Raw genomic sequence first — 26,508 nt, 5'->3', positions numbered from 1 at the left:
TATTGAATGTATGTGCGTGTATATGCACATTAAAAATGCATTTAATTTCAATTGTGACAATTTAAATGCATATGTTATTTCGACTTTCTAACTTCAAAATAGAAAATGTATGTGTAGCAAAAATACAGCTTTAGTTTTCTGAAAGTTATATTTTGTTCTTTACAATAAGCATATTCTAATAACGTAGAGAATAGTAAAATGATTTACTAATATCAATTGATAACTTTTTTCGGTAACAACTATTTAGGCCATACAACCCCATACTATTCTGAGTATAGTTACCAGAAAAATGCGCGTTGAATTGATGTAAATGTAGTCAGCACTTTCCTTTGCAATTTAAGTTGGTGAGAGTTATTTCCTTGGCATGAAAAATGTCGATTACTAAAGGAAGTTGCACAGTCTGAATTGCCCTTAGACGCACGTGCGCAAATCATACACAATATCTTTCAAAGTTTATAACTCCTGCAGACTAGTTTCTAAAGAAAAGTCGCTCGTCGCTATTCCGTGAATTTTAGCGCCCACTGGAATTTAAAATCCGCCAGGTTTAGAGATTTCTCACTAAAGATTGCAACTATGTAGCGCCAATCTTTTTGAGTCCTCCTAGACGTGCCTGTATATGCTGCGCCCTGGTGCCGAATGTAAGAAGTATTGCCGCTTGGATCAGGGTTCGCACCACAATGTTCGCACAGGGCAGTGAACACTTTCGGGGTATAGTGGCCAACAGCCCCTTAGCTGCCAGTTCACAACACACAACACAGCCATTGTGTTCATCGCAACCGTGGAACACAATGGGAGTCAGTGTTACCAACTATCTAAAAAAGTTATCAGACTTGAAAGACGTCGTATCAGACTAAATTGTGTGTGTATACTCGAACATCAAAAAAGTATTATTTCGAAGAAATATAGTTGTGTGCATTTAATATGTACGTAATTTAGAACATATACATGAGTGTTCACGTGCTCATGCAAACATTATCAGGCGACGCGCCTGCAACTATCAAACCTGGTTTGATGTTTTCTTGGACACTAGTCCACTTGGATCGTTGCTGAAGACCGTTTAAATACTCCTTGGACCATCGCTGCCAAATGTTTTGATGAAAGCTTTGGAGTCTCTGCCATCTGGACAGTCGATTTCCTGGGAGGTCAGTGAGGTCTGGCTCGGGAAAGGAATTAAGGGCTGAACCAATGAGAAAATGTCCAGGAGTGAGAGCACTTAAATCTTCTGGATCGTCGGATAAAACAGTCAAAGGCCTTGAATTTAGGCATGCTTCTATTTGGGTGAGCAAAGTTGCAAATTCCTCAAAATTCAATGTTGACTTTCCTACTACTCTAACTAAATGATACTTCATGGAGCGCATTCCACTCTCCCATATTCCTCCGAAATGTGGTGAGTTAGGTGGAATGAAATGCCACTGGAAGGATTCAGAACTCGCGTACTCATCAATATTTTGTGCGAATTCCTGTGACGAAAATAAGTTATGTAGCTCTTTAAGTTCGTTTCTTGCCCCGACGAAATTTTTGCCATTGTCACTGTACAGATTGGCACATTTACCTCTACGAGATGTAAATCTTCGCAGGGCTGCGATAAATGCGTCTGTGGTGAGATCGGAGACGAGCTCTAAATGTATAGCCTTGGTGGCTAGACAAATGAATAAAGCCACGTATGATTTGCGATGAACTTTGCTGTGTGGCGAATGCGATTTCAATAGGAAAGGTCCGCAATAGTCTACACCAGAGTTGAGAAATGGTCTTGACGGTGTGACTCTAGGTGACGGAAGTTGACCCATGAGTTGCTTGGCCGTGGTTGCCTTCAACTTGTAACATGCGAGGCAATTGTGAATTACTTGCTTGATTGTACGCCTTGCTCGTACAATCCAGTATTGTTGCCTGAGGGATGACAACAATAACTGTGATCCTGCATGAAGCTGTCTCAAATGTTCCGCTTCTATTATAAGCTGTGTCAGGTGACCTTTCGAAGATAGAATAATTTGATGTTTTGTTTCATAAGTCAAATTGCTATTCTTGAGTCTTCCTCCAACGCGAAGAAGGTTGTTGCTGTCCAAAAATGGGTGCAGCTCTTCAATGTGCTGTTGGCTGAAACTTGTTGGTGCCGTTGAAGATCTTGAATTTCAGACTTGTAGCTTGATAGCTGAACAGTCTTGATGCATGTATGCAATGCTGATTGCATTTCCTTTGTTGAAAGACTTGCTTTTACATTGTTGTTGGACTTTCTGCAGTTATGTATGAATCGCTGACAGAAAGCTATCACTCGAGTTAATTTCGATAATTTGGAGAACCGTTCGATTGTTTGCTCAAGTGAATTCTGCCAAATTGATAATGCCGTTATGCTTATTCCCTCCGGAATTTCAACTTTCCTTGGCTGCTGCGTAAGTGGCCAATGCTCTTCTGTATCTGTTAACCAATGTGGCCCATGCCACCATAAATGGTTATGTTGTATTGAAGTGGGTTCAATACCTCTTGAGATTATGTCTGCCGGGTTATCTGCTGAAGGAACATGTTTCCAATCGCTAATTTGCGTAATGTCTTGAATCTCTGCTACCCGGTTGGCTACAAAGGTTTTCCATCTGTTGGATGGTTCTGCTAACCATGCCAATACAATTTGTGAGTCCGACCAGAGATGTATCTCGTCTACCTTCAGACGTAAAACTGGTAATACCTTGTGGACTAATCTTGCTAGGAGTAATGCTGCACATAATTCAAGACGAGGTAATGTCACCTTCTTGACTGGCGCTACTTGTGATTTAGCACAAAGTAGATTTACTGCTGTTTCACCTTTGTGGTTAGTTGAATGCACATACAAACATGCACCGTAAGCATATTGAGATGCATCTGCAAATCCATGTATCTGGGTATTTCTAACTATTCCATTAATTAGAACAAAACGATTGACTTCGATGTGTTTAATTGCGGGGAGTTGTCTGCGCAACTGTTGCCATTTCTGATTCAAGTCTTGTGGAAGTTCTTCATCCCACTGAACATTGCATGTCCACAATTGTTGAAGAAATGATTTGTATGTAATAACAATTGGAGTGATGAGACCTAAAGGGTCAAATATTGACGCAACGACTGATGCTACCTGTCGTTTAGTGCTTGATATTTCGACGCTATTCGCTACTTCAGAAGCTTTGCTGTTGATCAGTAATTTATCTGCAATAGGATCCCAAGATAAGCCTAAAGTCTTCACTTCTGAATCGTGAAATTCGACTGGAAGCTTCATTTCACGCATGGCTGGCGGAACTGCTTCTAGCACTGTCGTGCTGTTCGAACACCATTTACGCAAAGTAAATCCTCCACGCTGCATAATGTTAATTAATTCTGCCTGAATCTGCAATGTGTCAGCTACGTCTTGTGCTCCGCTCACTACGTCATCAACTAACATGTCTTCCTTGATGATACTACTGATGCGAGGATGCCTGCTGATTTTGCTGTCTGCCAGTTGCTGTAAGCATCTAGTAGCTAGGAATGATGCCGAAGCTGTGCCATATGTAAGCGTTCGTAGCTCAAAAACTTCAATTGGATGCTTGTTGGAGCTTCTCCACAATATTCGCTGTAATGGATTGTCATCTTTTTGCACCTTAATCATTCTATACATTTTCTCTACATCTCCTGTGAATGCTATAGGATGTGTGCGAAATCTTGTCATGATGGAGAATAAATCTTGTTGTATGGTGGGCCCGACCATCAATATGTCATTGAGGCTCTTGCCACTTGTGGTTTTGGCCGATCCGTCGAAAACAACACGAACCTTGGTGGTGGAACTCTGTGGTTTGATTACTGCGTGATGTGGCAAATAGTAGGCTACCCTGTGGTCATGAGACATCGGTAATTGTCCTACAGGTACCATGTGACCTAGCTGTTCATATTCATTCATGAATTCTGTGTAAGGAATCCTTAGTTCCGGTTGATGCTCAAGTCTTTTCTCTAATTGGAGAAATCTCTTGGTGGCATGTTGAAGTGAATCGCCCAATGCTTCTCGGCTTTCTTTGAGTGGAAGTCGAACGATGAATTTGCCTGTTTCGTCCCTCACCGTGTTTTCACAATAGTGACGCTCACAGCTGATTTCTTCCTTTGTTCTGTGCCTGGTATATATCTCAAGGTCCCAAAATCGCTGAAGCTGTAGGTGGAGACTTTCTTCCGTTCGAAGGAAGCATGATATCGATGAATTGTTGCCACTGCATTGTTGTGGAATGCGTCCTGCGACTATCCATCCTAATTCAGTGTTTTGTAGAATCGGCAAATCAGCAGAACGTGTTATGCGATCAGGCTTGAGAATTTCGAAGAAGATCTGTGTGCCTATCAAAAGATCTATCTTCGCTGGCACATCAAATGTCGGATCTGCCAATGTTACATGTCTTGGTATTTTGATTGATGCTCGGTCGACTCGATGTGAAGGTAAGTTGCTTGTGAGCCGCGGCAATATGGAGCATTCAATGTTGGAAAGCCATGTGCTTATTCTAGATTGCAACTGAATATCCACCTTGAAATTTGCTTGCGACTCAACATTGTTTATGCCTTGAATCGGTAAATGCTGAGGATGTTTCTTCAGTTTGAGACGCTGAACCAACTCTTCAGACGCAAAGTGGTTCTGGGATCCACTGTCTAGCAAGGCTCTACAGTATATCCATTGACCTGCATGATTCTTGACCTTTACCACTGCCGTGGAAAGTAACACGCGTGATGTATGTTGCTCTTTGAGTGCACAATAAGAAGCTTGTGGAGTTTGATCTTGATTCTCGTTTTGCGTTGCTTGAGAATTTTCGTTCTTGCCTTCTTCCGTAGATTCTGTGCTGGAAAATGGCGTTCTTGATATACCATCATTATGCAACAATGTGTTATGCTTGCGTGAACATTTTTTACACGAACCTGCCTTGCAAAGACGCAGTATGTGATTTGGAGATAAGCAGTTCGTGCAGAGTTTATTCCTTCTAACACAATCATACTTCTGTTTGTTAGTCGCGGCAATAAATGATGCACACCTAAAGAGAGCATGCGACTCTTTACAAAAGAAACAAGAGTTCGCACTAGTGGTACTAATGAAAGATTTTGAAAAACCCTTGTTTGATCTTACATTGTAATGCTGAGGTTTGATTGATTGTTTATTTACATCACTTGGTGCGGACTGAATGCTTTCCAGCGCTTGACATCGTCTTTCCAAAAACTAAAAGAAATCATCCATGCTGACAAAATCTGTTTCGCTATTTTGCAGTTCCCACGCTTTCCTAGTTCCTGAATCTAGCTTAGACACAAAATGCTGAGTACATCTGTGTAAAGTGCATTTACTGCATTCAAGTTGCTTGTCGCACATCCCACAAAGGAATGCAATTCCTGAGCACTTTCCTTGCTGACTGCCTTGATGTGCAATATTTCTTGAATGTACGATGATGCGATTAGCTTCTTGTTTGCATATCTACTCACTAACAACTTCCAGGCAACTGCGTAGTTTGCCTCCGTGATGGGTAAGTTCTGAATGAGCTTGTACGCTTTGCCCTTGAGCGACGAACGTAGATACTGAAACTTCTGAATGGAAGCGATGTCTTTGTTATTATGTATTAAAGACGTGAAAGTGTCTTCATAAGACAACCAGTGCCGATAATCACCCTCAAACGTTGGCAATTCTATTGTGGGAAGTTTGAGCCGGGTTGCTGTGACATGCGATGTGTTGACAGCATCATGCTCCGCTTGAACTTTATCATGCTGCGATATTAAAGCTTGCATCCGGGCACTCAACTTGTAGTCCGCCGTTTCCAATTCGTCTCTGACGTCATCCTGCGATGAACCAGTTTCAGCTTCTAACTGATCTTGCACTTGCTCAATGTCCACCCAAATGCGAGACAATGCATTGAAACGAGTACGCACTTCTTGAATGTTTCCTTCACTTTCACTGAATTGATTGACGAAAGTTTCCATTCGAGTGATTTTTCCTTTTAATGTCCCTCGTTGTCTAACGAGACGCTGCTGCACTTCGCTCTCACTCATTTTTATGAAGAACACGAAAGGTTAAAGGAAATAAATGCAAGGAAATGAGCCAGACAAAGTAAAATATACTTACCGACCTCCTGCGCCGTTGTCGTGAAGAAAATGATGCATGAAAAGTATCGTCAAGCTGTTTACAATCCTTTGCTGCGAACGACAATGGAGCTGCATTGTTGGCAATATGGCTGCTGTAAGAAACTGTTGTTTCCGCACTGCACTAGCACTTGACCTTGAACATGAACAGAATGTCACGTAGCTGAAACATCCGTGCCGGTAAGGACCAAAAATGAATGAGTCCGGTCACTGGACCAAAATGAATGTTTTGTGTGTGGCCACTGATGAACCAAAATGTGCTTGCCTGTTGGGCCGAGATGGGTCTGTCTAATTTGTACGATGCACGCCAAAGAAAATGATAGTACTTACTGCGTGTCGCTTTCACAAACCCATACCTCTGGAGTGGAGGACCATATTGAATTCTATAAGGTGATTCGACTCGGATGATTGCAAATGACACTCACTGATAATAACGAAGATATATTGACTAAAACCAAAGATTACATGTATATACAAACTTGCTGCAATGCAACGCGATGCACGGAATGAAACTACCACGCACACTCGGCCATATTGTCTCGCGAACCGACTGAGCGTCACTCTCTCTCTCTCTTTGTTCGAGAGTAAACGTAAAACAAAACTGAATTCCCCTGACATCTATTGTTAAAAATATCAAACATATCAATTATGACTTGAGACATGCAGAGATACGTCAGGGTGAAGTTATATGTATTTGGTGTGGGAGGGGTCCGGTGTAGGTGGCGAGCCAATCAGGTGGTGTTTCTTCGACGTCCGTGCTCCCGGTCGACTATTGCTAACCAGGCTGGGTCCAGTCCAAGTCCCGTGTCCCTGTTGAGGTTTTTCTTCTGCCTGTGAATCACTATTGCTTTTTTGATGAAACGGCCCCAGTAATATGACGATTTATTGATGATCTTGGTGGTTGTGGAGTCAATTCTATGGCCCTCCTGGATGGAATGTTCTTCCAAACCTCCCCGTTTGTCCAATGTAGGCTTTACCGCAGGAACAGATGATACGGTAAAACCCAGGTGTCCTGTGCTAGGTGGTCTTTAGGGTTTCGAAGTCTGTTTCTGACTTTCGATGGTGATTTGTGGATCGTCTTGATGTTGTGTTTTGAAAGAATGCAGCTGATGACTGCAGAGAGGTTACCAGGGTATGGGACGATGGCTATCTTCTTGTTTTCTTGGTTATCAGGTGGGTCCAGGTGAAAGTGAAAAGTTTTTCAGAACATGGTCAGGGTTGCTCAAACTACGGCCTTCATCACATTCATTCATTTTCATGTAGCCTTCCATAATACTTGCAGGTTCTGCATATGTTAAGAGAGCGATTGTTAAGACAGTTGGAATAATAATAATAAAATAAACTTGTAGAGTTGTATTAATTAATTAATGTGCAAATGTTCTCTTCAGATTTGATTATTGTCTGATGCAGTTGTTCATGATAATCTGTGGAAATGAGGTTTATTTAACTCCTTCCTTTGGTTGGTGAATATGAAACAAACTCTTCCTCCTCCAATCAGCTCTGCCATATGAGACCAACTGCATTGATTAGTTGACACATTGTTAGCATTTTTTTTTGTAAACAGAATAGGCTGAATCCATCTCCAGACAGGCAGAGGGGTGGGAATCATAGTCTCTGATTTTCCTGAAATTTTAATATGTGAAACTGAGAAAATACGTATTTTTTTTTTTTAATTTTAATTTTCTAGATATAGCTGTTCAAAGTTGACCATGCCGCAGACATTTTGGATCTGTCAAATTTTTTAAATTGCAATTTCTTCTCAACAAATAGAGATAAATGGATGAATCTTTTTTTGTTTTGAAGTATTTGTGTTTCTACATATTATAAACAAATAATATCTCCAAAGCCAACATTGAAACAGCAATTAAAAATTTAACAATTTTTTAAAAAAAATTGTTTATCTCAAAAACACCATGAGGCACTGGTAGTGGAAGAGTTCCAATCCAAGAAGAGTCCATGCTCTGAGTGCAGATAATGCAGACCGGAGAGTGATACTTGGCAATCTATGCCAAACGGATAGATTGGACCAATAGCTGAAAAGAATACCTTGTGCCTACACCAGACTTCACGCCACTAAACTTTGTGTAAATGGATACATAAAAGATGAAGTTTACTGGACAAATCCAGCAAAAGTTGTTGAAGGCAGCGATTAAACGAGAATATGTAAAAATTCCGAAAGAAATTATTCTTGATGTTGGCGATTCCATTTCTTCGCATTTCCAGCAGTGCCTGGACCGAACGGTCATCAGTTTGAAAACTGACATTGACAAGGAAAAATTATTCATGTCGATAGATTATTTTAAATTTTGAAAGTGAACTGTGTCTTAATAAACACTGATGTTATAAAACCAAACTAGTTAGTTGAAACATCACGTTTTTAAGTGTTTATTATTTTTATTTTTTACAGAAATAGAGAATGCCTTGGTCAGCATATGTATTGTTTTTTCTGGCATGGAAACAAGGCTTAATTGTGTTACCTCAGGCAGAGCTTCCACTCAGGATTTGTGGATGTTATTGTCCATTATTTCTCATGCAACAAATACCAGTGACAGTAGGTGCACTCTCGATCTTTGTCAAAACCGTAAAGTAAAACGTTCTGATAGAAGGTGAAAAATCATGGGAGGCATCCATGTACATATTTCTTTGTGTAGCTTCTTGGGGGGGGGGGGAGGGGTTGGTCAAATTTTGGAAAGCTTGCATAAATATGGTACATTTTATTTTTTAAGCACAAAATGTGTTTAAATTTGCAACTTCAAATGCATGAAAAATGTCTTCAGATCATGCCACTGCACACATTCATTTTTTTTTACAACAATTAACATTATTTGGTGTTGTGTTTACTCTCTGTCTATTGGGTTGAGATCAGAAGACTGCTGGTTATTTCATTTGTGCCGCCAAGATGCTCTCATCCACCTTGTGCCAGCGAGGAACCTACAGAATGTATTTTGTTGTTTGATATGTTGCAAGAAGAATGGGACGAGGCAAGGGGGAACAAGCTTTATGCTGTCAAGCCCACCATTTGTGCACGGTGTTCCTCCCTCCCTTCAAGAAGAGGACATCTTAACGTGACGTCGAATTGGACACTTACCCATGGTCATTTGCTGTAAGGGCTGGACCCCCTCTGCGGTGTCAAGTATGTAATGCTGTTTTAAGTGGTCGGCATATTCTTATTTCCTCAAAGTTTTAATCTTCCCAAATGTTTATCGTCCTTGTTGGGAGGAAATGACAAGTGGTTTAACAAATGTTTATAGCTTTTTGAGAAGAGCAGGCATCTTACACTGTTTGAGGCAGTTTTTGCTCTTTACAACCTTTCACACTTTTGGCCTTTCTCAGGGGCTCTTTGAACCCCCTTTTTAAAGGATTTTTGATAAGAGGATTTTCCTCCATGTAGTTTGAAAGATGCACCCAAAAATTTTAACTCATCTACAAAGTAAGCTACAACTACTGAAAGATGAAGGTTATCATCCATAAAAATTCAAACATTTCGATCCGATAGGTCCATGTAACAGGTAAAATATGTTGGATGTTGTCATCAGTACAGTAATCCCATGTGTGCTTGAGTTTTGGATAAATATGTTCGTGAAGGTTAGACCTTTCTCGTTCCAAGATAGTCATGAGAAGTACATAAGCACTTCATTTCTTGTCATTGAGCAACATGGTGCAAATCTGAACTTCAAACTTCTTATTCACCATATTCTTGTTACATTTGTTATGCACAGGCTAATAGAGACTGGACATATAGTTTAAAGTGGGATCCAAACCACTATGTGCCTCCACTGGGTATCAAGTCTTGGATGGGACCCTCTGTTGCATTGTAATCAAGGGGTCCCAGGTTCGATACCTGGTGAAGGAACGTAGTGATTCAAAAGCAGTTTAAAACTCAGAAGTGAATGGTTGTGACTGATAATTACGTAAAAGGTTGTAAATGGTTGTTAAGTTTCACCATATCAAATCAATTTCTCCATCCTTAATTATATAATAACTGTCAGTATTTCATTCACAATAACCTGGCAACAGTTTTACACAGTACAAATAATGATATTTAGTTTGTTACTTTAATAGACAATGTTGAACAGTTTTGTTTACAACACATGTGATAGGAATTTACCCTGGCTTCTTGTAAAAGTGTCTCTATACCTGCTAAAACAAATGGCTGAATATAATTTAACAGAAATTAACAAATGCATATATTATGGACTAATTTACCACTATGTTGAATATGGCATAATAGCTTGGGGTGGATCATTTTATAATAATACTGTCAGAATACTGAGACTTCAAAAGAGAGCACTTAGAATAATGTACAAACTAGGCTGTAGGGAATCTTGCAAAGAGTTATTCAGGGAAAAACAAATAATGACAATATACTCCCTATACATCTATAAGGCTATAATGTTTGTTCTAAATACTGGAAGCATGACTAAAAATAACCAATTACACAACCACAATACAAGGGGGAAAGATAATTATTACCAGAACCAACACAGACTCAATATCTCAAAACAATCACCAATGAATGCTGGAAAAATATTCTACAACCAGCTGCCTCATGACATAAAACTGATATCTCCAAAAGATAATCAAATACAAACAATAAAAAAATATTTGACAGATAGAGCTCTCTACAGTATCGGAGAATTCATGGAACAAGACAATACAAGGCCAATGTACTAAAAAAGGTGTATTTTAATTGTATTCTTATTTCAATCATGCAACAATGATAATGTGTTTTTTTATTTTTATTGTAATGTAATGAAGTGTATTTTTCATTTTTACTTTGGTGTAGTGATGTAATGTACTACGCAATGTTTCTTCTTTTTTGTTATGATGTACTTAACTAATTATTATTTCATTATGTATCTTGACGTTTTCCATGCCCTTTTAAACAAGGGTCAACGGAAAAAAAATAAAATTCAAATTCAAATTCAAATTCTTACTCGATTTACAATGTCTGCGAGTACCTTTCCTATGTTCGACACTTCCTGTATCCTTAAATTGCTGATACCAATGCTTTGTGGGCATTACTAGGATTACACTTGTACCGAATATGTCTTTTGAACAGTTATTGCAGGTTTGGTTTCCTGAAACCAAAGAACGCGCATACCTCTCCCTTGAACAGTAGCCATCTTGGTACTGAGGTTTCCTACCTTGCTACCATGGTACCCAGTGGCAAAGATATAGTAGAAGTGATGCAAGCACTGCTTGCACTATTAAAATATTATTTAATGTACTTAATGTTGAGTGGCTTATTTACTTTCTATTGCACTCTATTTCACAAAATTTTACGCCCGCAAACTCCCTCAGCAGCACGTTGGCAAGCAGCAGCGTCTCCTCTGCAGCAAACCACTTATAAAAGCTCTGCTTTTCAGAACTTTTCGGCTTCTCTCAAACAGCAGAGCTAAGCAGAAAGCACGCACTAATAGCAGAAAGCATATAAGATGAATATTTGCTTTATTATAAACACAGAATTATTTAAAGAAATGATTATATAACTGTTACATATTTCATGTAGACAAAGTTTAAAGCATTACTTTATCCCGATTTGTAAAAAGTGTCAATAATGTTGACATTCAGGGATTAAGACAAACGTCGTGTCCTTGGCACTGCAGAGTGCTGGAATCTGCAGAACAGCTGGCTGTTGTCCACCTCACACCTCTCATATCTCAAATTGCAATGCCACGCCAGTGTTGACAACTACCAAATAATTTACACAGTATTTATGCTGAGTTTCCATGCAAACAAATTCAATAAACTGATGTTTTTTCCCGATAAAACTTATGTAAAGAAAAGAATGAAACTATTTTTATTAATATATTATTAAAAAAGAACCGGCGCATTTTCTTTCTGTTGTAATCACCTATTATTCAAAGCTTAATTAATTTTAAGCTTCAAGTCAGTTCTTTTACTCTCCCTTGATCAATGATTTTTACAACAAGTTGGTATCACTTTTCTGTTAGTTTCAGAGCTTTTCGAAACATTTTTCATTTGTCTGGGAAGAACGAGTGAAGTGAAGTTAGTGGTCTCTTTTGCTTGGTGTGATGGATTTATCAAAACAAACATGGATATTTCAAATTGTGTACGGGAAGCTGTAAGTAATAGCAAGTATTTTATTATATCAATAATTTCAACTAAGAATCATGGCCGTTGAGAAAGGAATTGGGGATATATTATTTTTAATAAATTGGGGCAATGGGCTGTATAATTATATACTCCCCCCCCTTTCCCTTTTTAGGAGTACTGCATTGCTTACCTTCTTCTTAAGACCAAGCTTTGCCACTGATTGCACCATGTATGTTTGGTCGATGTAACACAAACACTTACTGCTGCTCTTGTCATTTGCAACAAAAGAAAGGCTGCTTCAATATATGAGAAGTGCTCGGGGAGTAAAAAATGGTAAGTGACCAAATGTAGGTTTCCGGATATTGAAAGTTGACGTTTCAAACAAAATCTGAGTTACAAGTTTAAACAAATTTCTAAACTACAGCAAATGTGATTCACTTGTATGTTTGTCATTTTTCATCCTAATTAAGTTTTTCTGTGGTGCTATATGCGATTTGTTTGAGGGTTGTTCAAGGAATTGTTGTAGTTACCATGCTTTACATGCAAAGACATTATCAAAATGAGTGATCAGATACTTTATTCAAGATGACTAATATTTTGATTTATAGCAACCATAATTTGTAATACAAAAGTGAATGGCTTTAATAATTTTATTCAATAAACAATAACGTGAGCTACTGGTTATAGGCTCGTTCCATGCCAAATCAGTACCAGTAAAGTTGACGAAAACTGCCAAATTTCAGATTTTTTCGGGTCTAGTTTTTAAGTTCGACTTTCAAAAAAGCAAAAATCCCAAAATTTGACGACATATTGAAATCTTTGAACAACTGTAGATCAAGAACTATTTGACCTAGAAAGCTCAAATTGGTGTCATTCTATTCTGCTTTTAATGAACTTTAATTTCAAATGCAACATGACTGTGGTATTTGAATTTTGTAATTTTTTTGAAAAAAAAATGTAGGTTTTGATGGCAATGGGTTTATGTGGAAATTATTTTTTTTGTATTGTAATGTTTGCGAAATTTGCTAAATTTGTTGACTTCCATGTTAAGACCACAACTATATGCTGAGTGGTTGATGTTGAAGTCTTCGTATTAGTCTATTTTATAATTTTTGGAGTACAAATAACATGAAAATACCTAAAATTTATCACTTTTAATACCAGGCAAGCAAATTGAAATTGTATGATGGGAAGTCATTAAATAACAGGAATCTTATTCTAAAGTTCATGGAGATTTATGCACAACGAAAATTTGTGTTTCGGCACTCAAATAGGTTCCTTAGCAACACACCATAAAGGTGCCTTGACGATCGAGCAGTATGCATCTGCGCAGTAGCACGGACAATATGGTCGCTACACAGTTGACTTGCACTGTAGAAGAGCAATGAAGTGTTATTATTTTTTTGTGGTCAAAGGAAGTGAAACATTCTTAAGGCGAAGAGGGACAATTACGCACCATTTGTGCATTTATTTCAATATAGTCGGATTGGGCACTGCTATTTAAAAAGGGTTTAGTATGTAAAAGAGTATGAATTTCTCTCCATGTTGCAAGTGGAAACTGTTTTTCAAGTTGATTTGTAAGCTAGACACGATGTTTGAAAAATATGATTAATAAGTATTTACAGAATCCCATGTATTCCTTATGAGAAATCAAATTCAATTTCAAGTTACGGCTAATCAAATGGGACTTTCGACTTTTCCTTCTACTATGACATACTTCACCGCATCCTTATCCGTCCATGTACTTTTCTACGTCATTGGATCTTTGATATACCCGAGAGAACAAATAAAATAATTGTCCCATAAACCTAATGCATTTCTCCTTGCCTCCTGCGGCCATCCTGGCAGTGTTGCCAAACCTGATGTGTATAAAAGAGCTAAATTTCACCATTAATAGAGGTAAAGATGACTTTCAAGGAGCTAGATTAATGAAGGCTTCATAAAGTGCCTCCTAGGGTAATTTTAGGTGTCAGAGGGGTGAGGGCGCTGCTATTACCGTTAGCTTTAAAGTGATGGCAATTTATTCTTAGTTTTCAAGGCCAAGATTTGGCGGCATCACCCATCTCAATAACACTGCTCTGCAGCAAAAATGAGGTTTTCAAATGAATGAGTGTTCCTAAATGGAATTTTCACACTGAGTTCAACGGTGCAATCCGTTTTTTCCTATCACGTCAGGTTTTCGAGAAAATCAGGAATTTGTGTTTCATAAAAGTCCCGTTTATATACCATAGGAGGGCATGGATGGAGAGTATTTAGAGTTAAATTGTGATTACACCTTTGTATGTGGTCTGGCAACAGTAATTCAACTGTTTTTTTGTTTCACAGGTGGTTGAGTGTGTTGTATTAAGTGACAAATTGTGTATATTCGGACAAAAAGAAGCCTACCTTGCGTATTTTGGACTTGTGCTTGGCGATGAAAATAAACCATGGGCACCCCAGAAAGTATGTAAGACTTGTGTGGAAGGTTTGAGGTTCTGGATGAACGGACAAAGAGAGAAATTCTATTTTACTCTGCCAATGGCATGGAGGAAACAATTAAACCATACGGATGACTGTTATTTTTGTCAAGTTCAAATGCAAGGTTTCAGTGCCAAGAACAAAAGTGACATAGTGTATCCGCATTTGCGATCTGCAATGAGACCAATCAAACATGACGAAAGTCTACCTATTCCTTCTCGTCCATCTTCATGCTGTACATCGCCTCGAAAGGAAGTTGTAAGCAATACAACGGACATCAGTGGATCAGTACAAGTGATAATACCCCAGTACAAGTGATAATACCCCACACTTATTTAGTCAGACCACACTGAATGACTTGGTACGTGATCTTGCGTTACCAAAGGAAAGTTCTGAACTGTTAGCTTCTGTACTGAAAGACAGACATTTATTGTTACCTGGCACTAAAATTTCATGTTACAGATCCCGGGAACAAGAAATAGTTTATTTATTTTCAGAAGAAAGGTCTATGATCTTCTGCAATGACATACCGAAACTTGTAACGTGGCTTGGTGTAAAGTATGTAACTTCGGAATGGAGGCTTTTCATAGATTCTTCTGTAACCAGCCTGAAAGGTGTTTTACTCCACAATGGTAATGTTCTTGGATCTGTACCAGTTGCTTATTCTATTACTTGGAAAGAATCATATGAAAGTTTGCAGTTTCTATTGCAGTGTGTGAAGTACTTACAGTATGGGTGAATTGTATGTGGTAACTTCAAAGTTATCAACCTTTTACTGGGACTACAAATGGGATACACAAACATGCCCTGTTTCCTGTGCGAGTGGAATAGTCGAGACAGACAAAATCACTCGCAAAGGCGGGAGTGGCCAATCAGAGGACCCTTGACACCCGGAACAAAGAATGTTGTGCATGTGCCCCTTGTGGAACCCACGAAAGTTCTTCTCCCTCCTCTACACATTAAATTGGGTATTATGAGCCAGTTTGTACATGCCCTAGATAAGGACAGTGAATGTTTTAAGTACATATGTAGTGTTATCAGAGAATGACCCTAGATAAGCTGAAAGCAGGTGTTTTTACTGGACCTCAGATCAGAAAATTAATGTGTGACCCCATTTTTGAGGATACAATGAGCCAAACAGAAAAGCAAGCCTGGGAGAGCTACAAAGATGTAAAAAACTTCCTAGGAAACAGGAGCAGCCCAGCTTACAAAACCATTCTGAACACCATGTTGGAAAATTTGAGAAAACTAGGTTGTAACATGAGTTTCAAGTTACACTTCCTTCATGCTCACATTGACTATTTTCCAGATACCTGTCTTAGATTTTACAGTGAGGAACAGGGTGAACGTTTCCATCAGGATTTGAAAGACATGGAAAGAAGATACCATGCTGGTTGGACTGTGAACATGATGGCAGACTATTGTTGGTCCCTGAAAAGGGAAAGTACTTCTCATGCATATGGAAGAAGTTCAAAAAGACGAAAATTCCTGCCTGTAAAATAAATGAGGTCACTGTAAATAATATCACTTGTTGGTAATTCTTGTGAACTGTAGGTACATTGTGTTTACAATTACATAATTATAATATACACCACGTTTTTAACCATGGCAATGATCTTGTAGAAGGGTATAAATATATGCCAGTAATGGTTCAATATGCAAATTTTGTTTTAATTTTTTTCAACAATATGGACGTGATAGAAGAAAACTGCTTACATATTTAGAATCAGCGCCCCAAAATTAGGGGAAAACGACATTCGAAACCAAAACATCAAAAAAAATATTTCAAATTGCAGAGCAGTGTAATCCAATGATGCTCATATGAAATCGAAAATAAAGGATTTCCGGATAACAATATTGTCATCTTCACCTTAGCCACAGCACTATATAAAAGTAGCTGACGCAGCTAATATAACAATATCACGTCACATGCAAAATGTACACTCATGCCAAAGTTGGTCATTATGGGCCGGAGCCAGTAGTAGAAAAAATAGTGGAGCATGTGTCAGTTCACAGCCAAACGAGTGCACGAAAGAGCCAGATCTGGCTCCAAAAGAGCAAAGTTGGCAACAGTGATCGACAGCTGCCCCAGCGAGAAAGACCTAGGGGAAATTGTCCGTCTCCCCCTTAAACTTACAGTAGAATGAAGGCTCAAATTTCTATGTGACTACACGTATTCATATTAGCAGATGGAAAGTATATGCTTCTCGACTAGATTGCAATTCATATCCAAGTACAAGAGTAAAATTTATTTCGAAACTGCCATCATTAGCACTGCTGCATGTAAACAATGGTATGTACAGCAGATACCACATTTTACATGAAATGGAATATTTGTTGCCAGTTTTACTCCCATCTGCATCGGTAACCTCTTCATTCTCCTCATTCTTTTTCGGTGGTACATATTCCTCGTGACTTAAATACTCGGGAACTTTCTGAGACATGTTGCATCTCAGTAACTGCTGTTTCGCCGCCATCTTTGCTACTTACCATACTGTACACAAAACAACTGGTAGATACCATGACTACCAACATGTCTAGCTCTGTCATCTGTTGACGAAACGAAACACTATGAGTACAGTTTGACTCCATTTATGATAGACTGCACTATGCACTGTGCTACTCAACAATGACCAAAATGTTACTTAGCATGTTTTACTCCCAAGCCCTTCATATCAAGATGTATTCAATAATTTGTAACCACCCTATATAATGACACTGTGTGATTATCTGTAAAGGAAATTATTTTAAATTTTTTGCAGTATTCCGAGATCACACTCCAAATGATAAACAATTTCAGTTTCCAGGTTCAAACTTCCTGTGTAAGTGACCCTTCATCAGTTTGTATTCACAGTTGAGATTAGAATTGCAAAAAAAAAATAAAAAAAAAAATAAAAAGCTGTTCTTTTGGGGGGGGCTGGAAATTTTGTCCTTTTTATCAACTATGGCTAACTTGTTTCACTTGCAGTGTCAGTTGTGAGTTTAAAGGTTCATAATGATATATTTTGCAACCAAATAGCATGGTGTAGCAGCCAAGAGACAGATATTTCCATTACTTTGAGTTACTAATTTGTTTTTGCCTTGTGTGTGTGAGCCTATCAATAGCATAGTGATTTGTATTAATTTTAAAACTAAAGGTTCAGTCCTGATTACCTAATAGCATAAAATGGACTTAACACAAACTTTCACAAACTTCAATATCAAAGTATTAGGTGTTTCAAGACTGTTAAAACATGGCTGTTCATAATATATATGCAGAAGTACACCTATTACATGAATGTGTGTGTACCCCATTTAATACTTAAGATCAGTATGCTACTACAAGATTAACATTTAATTTAGCCTGTAGAGTCCAAAGCTACTTATTTGATTATAGGAATTGTAGTTTTCCTGGCGACCTGATTTGAACAAGTGTTCTTTACTTACCAGCCAGGTTAAGTCGATGTTGGCTTCCAACATTTTGAGTGCATACTTTGGTCTCATCAACAGGGAATACATATTTGATTACTGTTGTTGGGAAAATGAAGACTTGTTCATTGAATATTTGATTTGCACATGCTGTGAATGAAATGGCAGAAGATGCTCCAAGACATTGTAATATTCCATGGACACCAGAGGTCCCGGGTTCAAATCCCAGCCTTGGCATGGGTGTGCAATATCATCACTCTTCATCTTTGCGATTAGCCAAAAGTGGCAGAAATGAGAAGAAGTAAAATAAACTAAATCAGTCAGTCAATATCCCATGGATAAATTGTGTACTCAAAGCACTAATCATTCAAAATTACTGCATTTGGCCTGGTCCCATGTGTGTGTGTGTAATGCCTTCGTGGATAGATTAGGTTTGTTAGGATTAGTCCTCTTAGCATAAACACACTGCAATTTTTGGAGGCTTCATCAAGAAGGTATTATTTCAGGGTGGCTTCTCACTGGAAATTCCAGGAATTCTGCGTGAATTTTTTTCGTAGACATGAAAAATTGCAACTCTTATTAATCCAAATCCCATTGATTTTATACATATTTATAAATGCCCTGAGGCAAGATTTTCACAGTATAGCTTTTATTTTTAAAGGAAGGAAAAGAAAAGAGAGCTGCGTGGAAAATAAATCAAAATTCTCTCAATCTGTTTGCAGAACAATTTGTCTGACAGAGTATCGCAAGATATCTTGAAGTTCATTAGGTAAATTTGAGTTTGAAATTCTTCTACAGTAAACAATGTTTCGTAGATTAACATATCCCGTAACATTTATGACTTGTGTTTGCATTTTGGTCTGAGTATGTGAAATGGCAAATGTGAACTCTGCATTGTAAATAATTAAATATTACACACAAATCACACACCTTTTAATTGAATTGAATTATATAATTTCTTGATACATTGGAATCACACTGATCCTTTATATTGTTAAATATGTGTGGGTGATGAGAGATTGTAATACATAAGGTTGAAATAGAGAGGACATTTGTTTGTATCCTTGAATTTTTAGAAAGTTTTCCTTGGAAACTGGGAATGATTTTATCAAGGTTCTAGATATATGCTGTATTTATGCCGAGAGACCTAAAGCTACCAAGGATAGCACTTTGCCTGATGTCAGAAGGCGAAGGATGGGGCTTGACCAGAAAGTTGTTTTGAGTCTTGTGCAATAAGTGAGCCCCCCTCACCCTCTATCAAGAGGATCTACCACTGCCTTCACAAGAGTGCTTCAGATTAGCAACACTTTGTTGTCCAGATCTGGACCACAAACTACTAACTTCCACCCACCCTCCCCTCTCCCTTCCTAATGACCCTTCACTAAAGTTTCTTGTGGACTTTTGCAAGTTAAAAGCCTCCTCAACAGTGAACATTTTTTCATTGGTGAACAGAATTCTAACAGCAACACTTCCATCACGGAAGCTAAACACAAATGTCCATTCTTGCCTGGGAAGTTGGTTCCTCACTTGGTGTTCAGTCAACATCTTTTGTAGTTGAGTCCCAGTGGAGGTAGTGATTCAGATCCCATTTTAAATTGCAGGTCATTCCAACCGTTTTTTAATTTTGTGGTTGCTTACTTGCTTTCTAATTTTACTCTTGGTTTGATTGTAGTAACCTGATTCGGCTTGCGAGCTCTGGGTTTATGGCACCAGACCGACCAGTCACTCGCAAGTCTTAAGTTAGCTAATTTGTGTACTGTAAAAAGATTAACACAAAAGGAAATAAACCACTAATATCTAATTTTTACCTTGTATTTGAAAATAAACCTTAAACTCCAATATTCACTACATTTTACACTATACACAGTGGTATCACCTTTTCTTCTTATGCTGTTCTTATGCCAGAGAATGTGATGTGGGATTATAAAAGTATTTTCGCGACGCCCGGATAAAGTTTGATCAACCGCGAGGAACTCGCAACGCGACGTCCGAAGGCACTACTCCTAACCGAGGAAATCTTTCCACGCCGAGAAAGTTGATGTTACGCCTGTTCTGTTACCAACCGCACTGTTCTCGTTCTTTTTGCCTCACTCACCCCATTGCAACTCTAAGGCTGTGATTGGTCTTTGCATAATCACACCATGCAATGTTAACCAAAAGCATTCAAGCTCTTACCCGCCTAGCTACAGCTTCTATTGCGCCACTATGTAAAACATGCTCACTGTAATCCAACACTCTTCCTACGCACTCTTTCGTCCTACGTGTGCGTTATTTTATGTGACCCAAAGTACTAGGTCACAAGGTCCAGTTCCAATTAGCCTATCTGACCATAAGTAGACTTAAAACAAAATTGTAATGGACTTTTTCTTTTGCCATTTGTGGCCACTCTATTTCAGTTTTTTTTGAGGCAGTGTTTCTCAAACGATCCCCCCCCCTTTTTTTGTAAAGTCTAGTCATAATCGAAGTATTACTCTGTGATTGTGCCATAATTCACTTACAAGGGATGTTATCTAACTGTACCTCTCAGATTTCCATGAAACTTGGCAGGTGTATAGAGGGGCCCCAAAGGAAGAAATACGTGTTTTTTTTTGTTTCGGCTAAAAAACTGTTTTAGGGGTCAGATCCCCACTTCAATTTGTCATCATCTTGACATTTGAGGTGGGTTTTGCCCCCTAAAACAGTTTTTTAGCCGAAACAAGAAAAGAAGTATTTCTTCCTTTGGGCCCCCCCTCTACACCTGCCAAGTTTCATGGAAATCGGAGGGGGACACTTAGCCCTAAATATTACTAACAAGGGAGGTTATCTATGCCGATACTGTTACTAAAATTTGTTCAAGATATTGATCAATAATGGTGTGTACATATTCTTATGTGATTATGTGTGTCAAGAATATTCAAGAATTACATGAGAATATTATAATAGATATTATGTAATCACAAAATACACTTTTTGTGCAAAATAAAAAGAAAGTTTGAATTTTTAATACTTTCTAGGATAATGGGGCTCTGCAAAATGCCGGGAAAGTATTGGCTGATACCGATACATGAGCATTGGCTCAGCCCTAGTAATATTTAATTTTAAGGGTGCTTTTTAATTCATGTGAGAAGCAGAGGGATGTAACTTCAGTTTCTCAAAATTACAGAAGATAAGACATATTCCTAAGAATACATTATTTCCTAACTCCAAATAGAGCTCTCCATAGGCAATATGTTAAACGAAACAGAAAACCTCATATTTGGAGTTACATTCCTCTGTTCTAAGTTTTAACTTAAAGGTTTTTTTTTCTTTATGGTGTCTCTGCTCTCATTGAGTCTGAACTATTTTCCAGGCCTTGTAAGGACGACCACTGATGAACTTCGAATAACATGGGGCAAGGTTCTCGTCCATTATGCTGCAATCATCATCTCCAATAGAAGTCCAGGAAATGACGCTTCTCCCACCAACAGCCAGATGCCATCTGCCTGCAAGTGGAGTTCACCAGGCCAGAAGCGAAGAGAGGAGCAGCTGGATGGAAATCTAAGGATAGGGTCAGTGGAGGAGGCTGCAGAGCAAGAAGAATTCAAAGTGAAACAAAACCTGAAATAACCTCGTGGAATATGTAGACTTGTTGGTTACTTTCATTACACCTTGACATTCAGATATTGTAAAAGTGCAAGTTTTCCCTCTGAGGGTGGAATTTTTGTAAACCTTGTGTTTTGCAGTTTCCTGTAATAAGGTGAGATTTTTTTTTTTTTTGTATGATCTTTTTTCAGGCATAGTGCTACATTTGAAAGCGTTCAAGTCTCATTTTGGCAGTGATTGAGTCTGTTGATACATTCAAAGGAAATGTTTGGGATTGCATTCTGAACATTTCCTTTCGATGTACCAACCAATTCAATCATTGCCAACATTGGACTTAAACTCTTTCAAATGTAGCACTTTGTTGGGAAAGGGAGCTTTTATCTTGTTTAATACCTAATAAAAGTTTACCCCCACATTACCTGAGACTCTTCTTATCAACATTTGACCTAAAGTGTTTAGGTGGGGGAAGGTTCAAAATTTTCTTAAATTGGACTTAGGGTGATTTTTAAGCATATTTTGGCCAAAAATTGACCAAAATATGCTTAAAATAAGGACATTTTGTATTATATAAGTCCAAAAATTTGATTTCTTTCTATTTTATTTAATAAGTTTAATTATTTTTTTTATCTAAGTCCAAGAATTTTATAAATTTTTAATAAACACTACATTTTTAAATTTATTTTTCTATCTCAAAACCAAAGATAAGTCAAATTTCTTATTTTCAATATATTTTATTAGTTCTAAAAATGGATACAATAGAGCATACCAATGGTTTTCCTCCCAATCAGAAGCACTGGCTGATCAACTGTTTCTAGTAAGTTTCAATTAGAAAACATTTCTGGATTTCTTTCTTCACTTTGAAACTTGTTCTTCGAAAATTCAGTTCTCCTACCAGAAGGGTGTTCCACCTGAAATAAAAAAAAAATGATCAGCAGCTAGAAATTAAATATATTGCAACAAATTAAAAAATATATATATCCAGATTGTTATATGTCTCAGCTTGGTCCCTTGTAAAGCATAAAATAAATTTAATAACATTTTGGTATGTTGAGACCAAGATTAAATGTATAATGCAGAAAAAATTATGATTGGGGGTTACACTACTAAAAACCAAATGAATACTTTCCAAAAATTAAGTGACAACTCTGAAGTATTTCCAATTCAAGATATCTTTGTTGATGCTTAAGAGCTATATTGACACACTTTGATACAGGTCTCTTTAGTAGACAAGTACATTCTTGCTTATCACATGAAGACCAAAACTATAACATTGTTCCTCATATTTGTTTGACATTTGTAAAGAATATTTTCTTCTGTCGAGATTGGATTTTGTCACTTTAGTGAGGTTGAAAACACTGCAATGATCTACCTAGATAATTCCCTATGAAGTATGAGCACAGAGGAATAATTACAAATAGTTTAGACCAGTGATTCTCAAACTTTTCCCTCATTGTACCCTTTAGTTGTAACTACAATTCTAATGTGCCCCTCCCCCATAGATTTTATCAGAATAGTGGGGTTTGGGGAATTTTTGATATGTTGAAGGCGTGTATCTGTAGTAGAGCAAAATGGCATTCAGGCTGTATGTGGAAAGATGGTAAACAATAGAATCCTACGCTTACAATCTTCTATGATTAATTACAAATAACAATGTGGAACACGTGCATGCTAACAAGTATATATAAACATTAATTTTCATATATTTTCCGCTAGTTGAAAAAAAAAGTTAAGAACAAAACTAAGATTGTAAAATTGTCAAGCACAATTTTGATCTTTTTAATGAAAAGGATGTGCCTGACAGTTCTTTGATGTCTTGTTGGGCACTTGAAACTTTCCAGTGGAGATTCAACTCCAAATTTAGTCTATTTAGTTCATCATGGATGAAAAAACCACTCTCCGAGCTGATAGCATACCCCCTTCAATTAGTTCATGTATCCCTGGGAATATATACGTACCACAGTTTGAGAACCACCTGTTTAGACGAAGTATATTTAACAATACCTTATGAACTGCTGTGGAAGATGTGATCAGAGACCTGCACAAGACCCGGAGAAAACCCGTCTGCGAGGAGGCGCGCCTACAATAATATGCAACACGCACATCAAGCCCAGGTGTTCGACATCGCGCAAGCGAGCTTCACGTCACAGTTTTGCACAGGCATCGATGCCTGCCAGGTTTTTCTATTACCCGGGTCTTAAGAAGACCCGTGAGACTCGATGTAGTTCTTGCAGGTAGACGGCGAGCACTACTGTCAGTGTTGCCAACAGCCTTTATATTTCACTACGCATGGAAATATTTGAATTTCTGCTAGGTGCAGGTGCCTTGAGGTTGTAGAATCATTGGCGTAGCAAGGGGTGAGCGAAGTGGGCGACCACCCTGGGCCTCGCGCATATGGGGGCCTCGCGTCCTATGAGGTTGATACGAAAAACGTAATAAATGGAAGTGAGAAAGATAGAAAAGGCTAATTTTTGTGGGCAATAAAATTTAGAACTTTTTATCTGGCTTTATATTCTAGTTTAAAGTTATAATTTGAATGAATACGTCAAATCAGAGGCGGGCGGGAGCTCTAAGCCTAAGGGGCCCCGAAAAGTCAAAATAATTCTCATTTCTCATGTGAAACATCAACGCAAAAATTGCTTGGACATTTTTATCCATTTTTCTTCTGTGTCGTGACCTTGCATAGCCTACCCAATTTTAATATGTTAACGGTAAAGCACCTCAAACTGCCACGGAGCAAAGTATGGGGCATTTAAATGCTTCTGGTGTTTTAAACTGAAGAAGGGTATGGATAATATTAGCAGTTCTTCCTTCGTTCCTACAACTTCAGACGCAGCTATTGCCCTCTGTAACGGGCACGAAGATGATTTATCTTCCGAATTTCCTGATCAAGTTCTATGTTTCAGGAATGTGCTTAAATCTGAAATCAAGTGCTTTAGGAAAGTTTCTTCTCCTTGATAGCTCTACACTAACTTCCAGTGTTCTCTGTATCCTGTACCGCCTTCTGTTTGGGGGAAGGGATAAGTAAGTATTTGTATTTTCTTCTTTTGAATACATAAATGTCAAAGAAAGATATGTTGTAATATGTGAAAATTCAGAGTTAGAGCATCGATTTGTAAGCCATTCTAAGTAATTACGTAAATTTCTTGGAAGAAGCTGACTGTACTTGAGGGACCAAGTTTATTTCTTGCGGACGCGTACTTTACGATTTTGTTACGCCACTGCGTCAAATATTTAATATTACAAGAACATTAAGACGTAACAACAAAATGAGATTCACAGTTATTATTATCATCTAAGTCCTAAAATTCAAAGTTAACTGGTACAATTTATGTGCAACAAAGTCAAAATTGCTAATTTAAAAAAAAGTCAAATTAGCTGTATCAGTTGATTACACCAAACATTTCACATTTATTGTGCAAATGACTATCGTTTTAAAATTTGCTGATGTTGAAACCGAGTGTGTAGAAGAGCTTGTAGGTAGATACATTGGGCCCCTAGACAGGATTGTGGTTTAGCGCACTCCCTTCACTCCGCTCTATCAAGCACTGACATTTTATGTGCGTCCTTCCATATTTTCTACTTAAGCCATGGTTTGTGACTTTTACATCCTACAAACTTCGAAATGAGGAAACAAAGAACGATTCATTAAATAATACATAGGTTATATTTCAAGATTCTTACTTTGTATTTCTGATTATTTTTAAAAAAGTTTAGCACATTTAAGGATATTTCAGTTATCTTACTGCCTAAAGAACATCTTAAAAAACGTACTATTACTACTACTTTGGTTAATGAAAATTCCAGCAGCGTGTTACTGTAGCTCTGCCAAGTGTAAATTTCTCTGTCGCGTACTATTAAATATAATTTTCGTCAGAAATTAATTATTATTGAAGGCTATTATATAAATATGATAATTTGCTGACGTTTCCTTGATGACTGTGTATCGATTAACATTGATATTTCAAACTGAAAGAAGGATGGGGCCTTGCATTCAAATCTCGCCCAGGACCTCGCGATATGTTGCTAAGCCACTGCACCTAAGATTTTGTAACTTCTCAAATTAGTGTCATTATTATGTCAAACCAACTACCACATATTTTCTACATTTGTTTCGAAGGTCTTGAAATAGATTTGTGTGTCTTGTTCATTTTATGTCACCTTTCTGGTCTTGAAATCGTAAATCTTCTCTCTGTTTCATATTTACGTTGTTTGTTTGTTGAAATGTGTAAATAGCATTGCCTGTTATTTGCACCCGTGTGAAAATACAAGCTATCAATTATATTTTGTATCGTATTACTATCAATGCGGTCTGAGAACAAGATAACAAGCAACAACATGAGCGAACGACGATTTGTTGAAAGAGATGACAATATTCAAAAACCTTTTATAATGCAAATTCTGATTTCATGTTCCATTTTATGGACCATCGTGCCTTAGTGTTCAGGGGGAGGGGGGGGATCTTGAGCAACTAATTCGGATATTGAATTGGTAAAATTACACCAGAGAAAATCTGTTTGATTGATTGATTTATTTATTTGGTCAATTTATGCACAATAAGTCTAATCGGGACTGGACCTATAGTTTAAATTGGGATCCGAACCATCATGTGCTTCCACCGGGTATCGAACCTGGTACCCTTTGATTACAAGGCGACGACACTACCACTGCGCCATAGGGGAGCACCCCCAAAAAAGTATAATGTAGAACAACCACCAGTCACACAAAGTTCCAAAGTATTTACGATGGCACTTTTTGCGAAACTTGGTTCGTACTCCTGTACAGGTGTCAGCAGTGGCAGCAATTAGGGGCGGGGCCGAGAGAGTGCAGTTTGCCCCCCCCCATTTTTTGCTACTTTTGCTAACCTCATGTACCAAGGGAAATTAAATTATCCTTGCCCCCCCCCCCGTACATTTGCACTTTGGCCCTCTAGTTTTG

The 26,508-nt window shown here is 38.0% G+C and overlaps 1 long non-coding RNA gene across 2 annotated transcripts in view; it reads left to right on the top strand.

The window, feature by feature from the left end:
* The window catches only part of LOC145982663 (uncharacterized), a 46,346-nt gene extending 24,622 nt beyond the window's left edge, over positions 1–21,724 (top strand). For both annotated transcript variants that reach the window (XR_014441125.1, XR_014441126.1), the window contains exon 4: positions 21,341–21,724. This is a non-coding gene — a long non-coding RNA (uncharacterized LOC145982663). The remainder of the gene's footprint in view (positions 1–21,340) is intronic.
* The last annotated feature ends 4,784 nt before the right edge of the window (positions 21,725–26,508 follow it).

This window comes from Lepisma saccharinum, unplaced genomic scaffold (assembly GCF_977018435.1).
Source record: "Lepisma saccharinum unplaced genomic scaffold, izLepSacc3.1 HAP1_SCAFFOLD_296, whole genome shotgun sequence".
Taxonomy (NCBI): Eukaryota; Metazoa; Arthropoda; class Insecta; order Zygentoma; family Lepismatidae; genus Lepisma; species Lepisma saccharinum.
The sequence above is the reverse complement of the archived record's forward strand: the minus strand, read 5'-3'. Positions and strand labels throughout refer to the sequence as shown.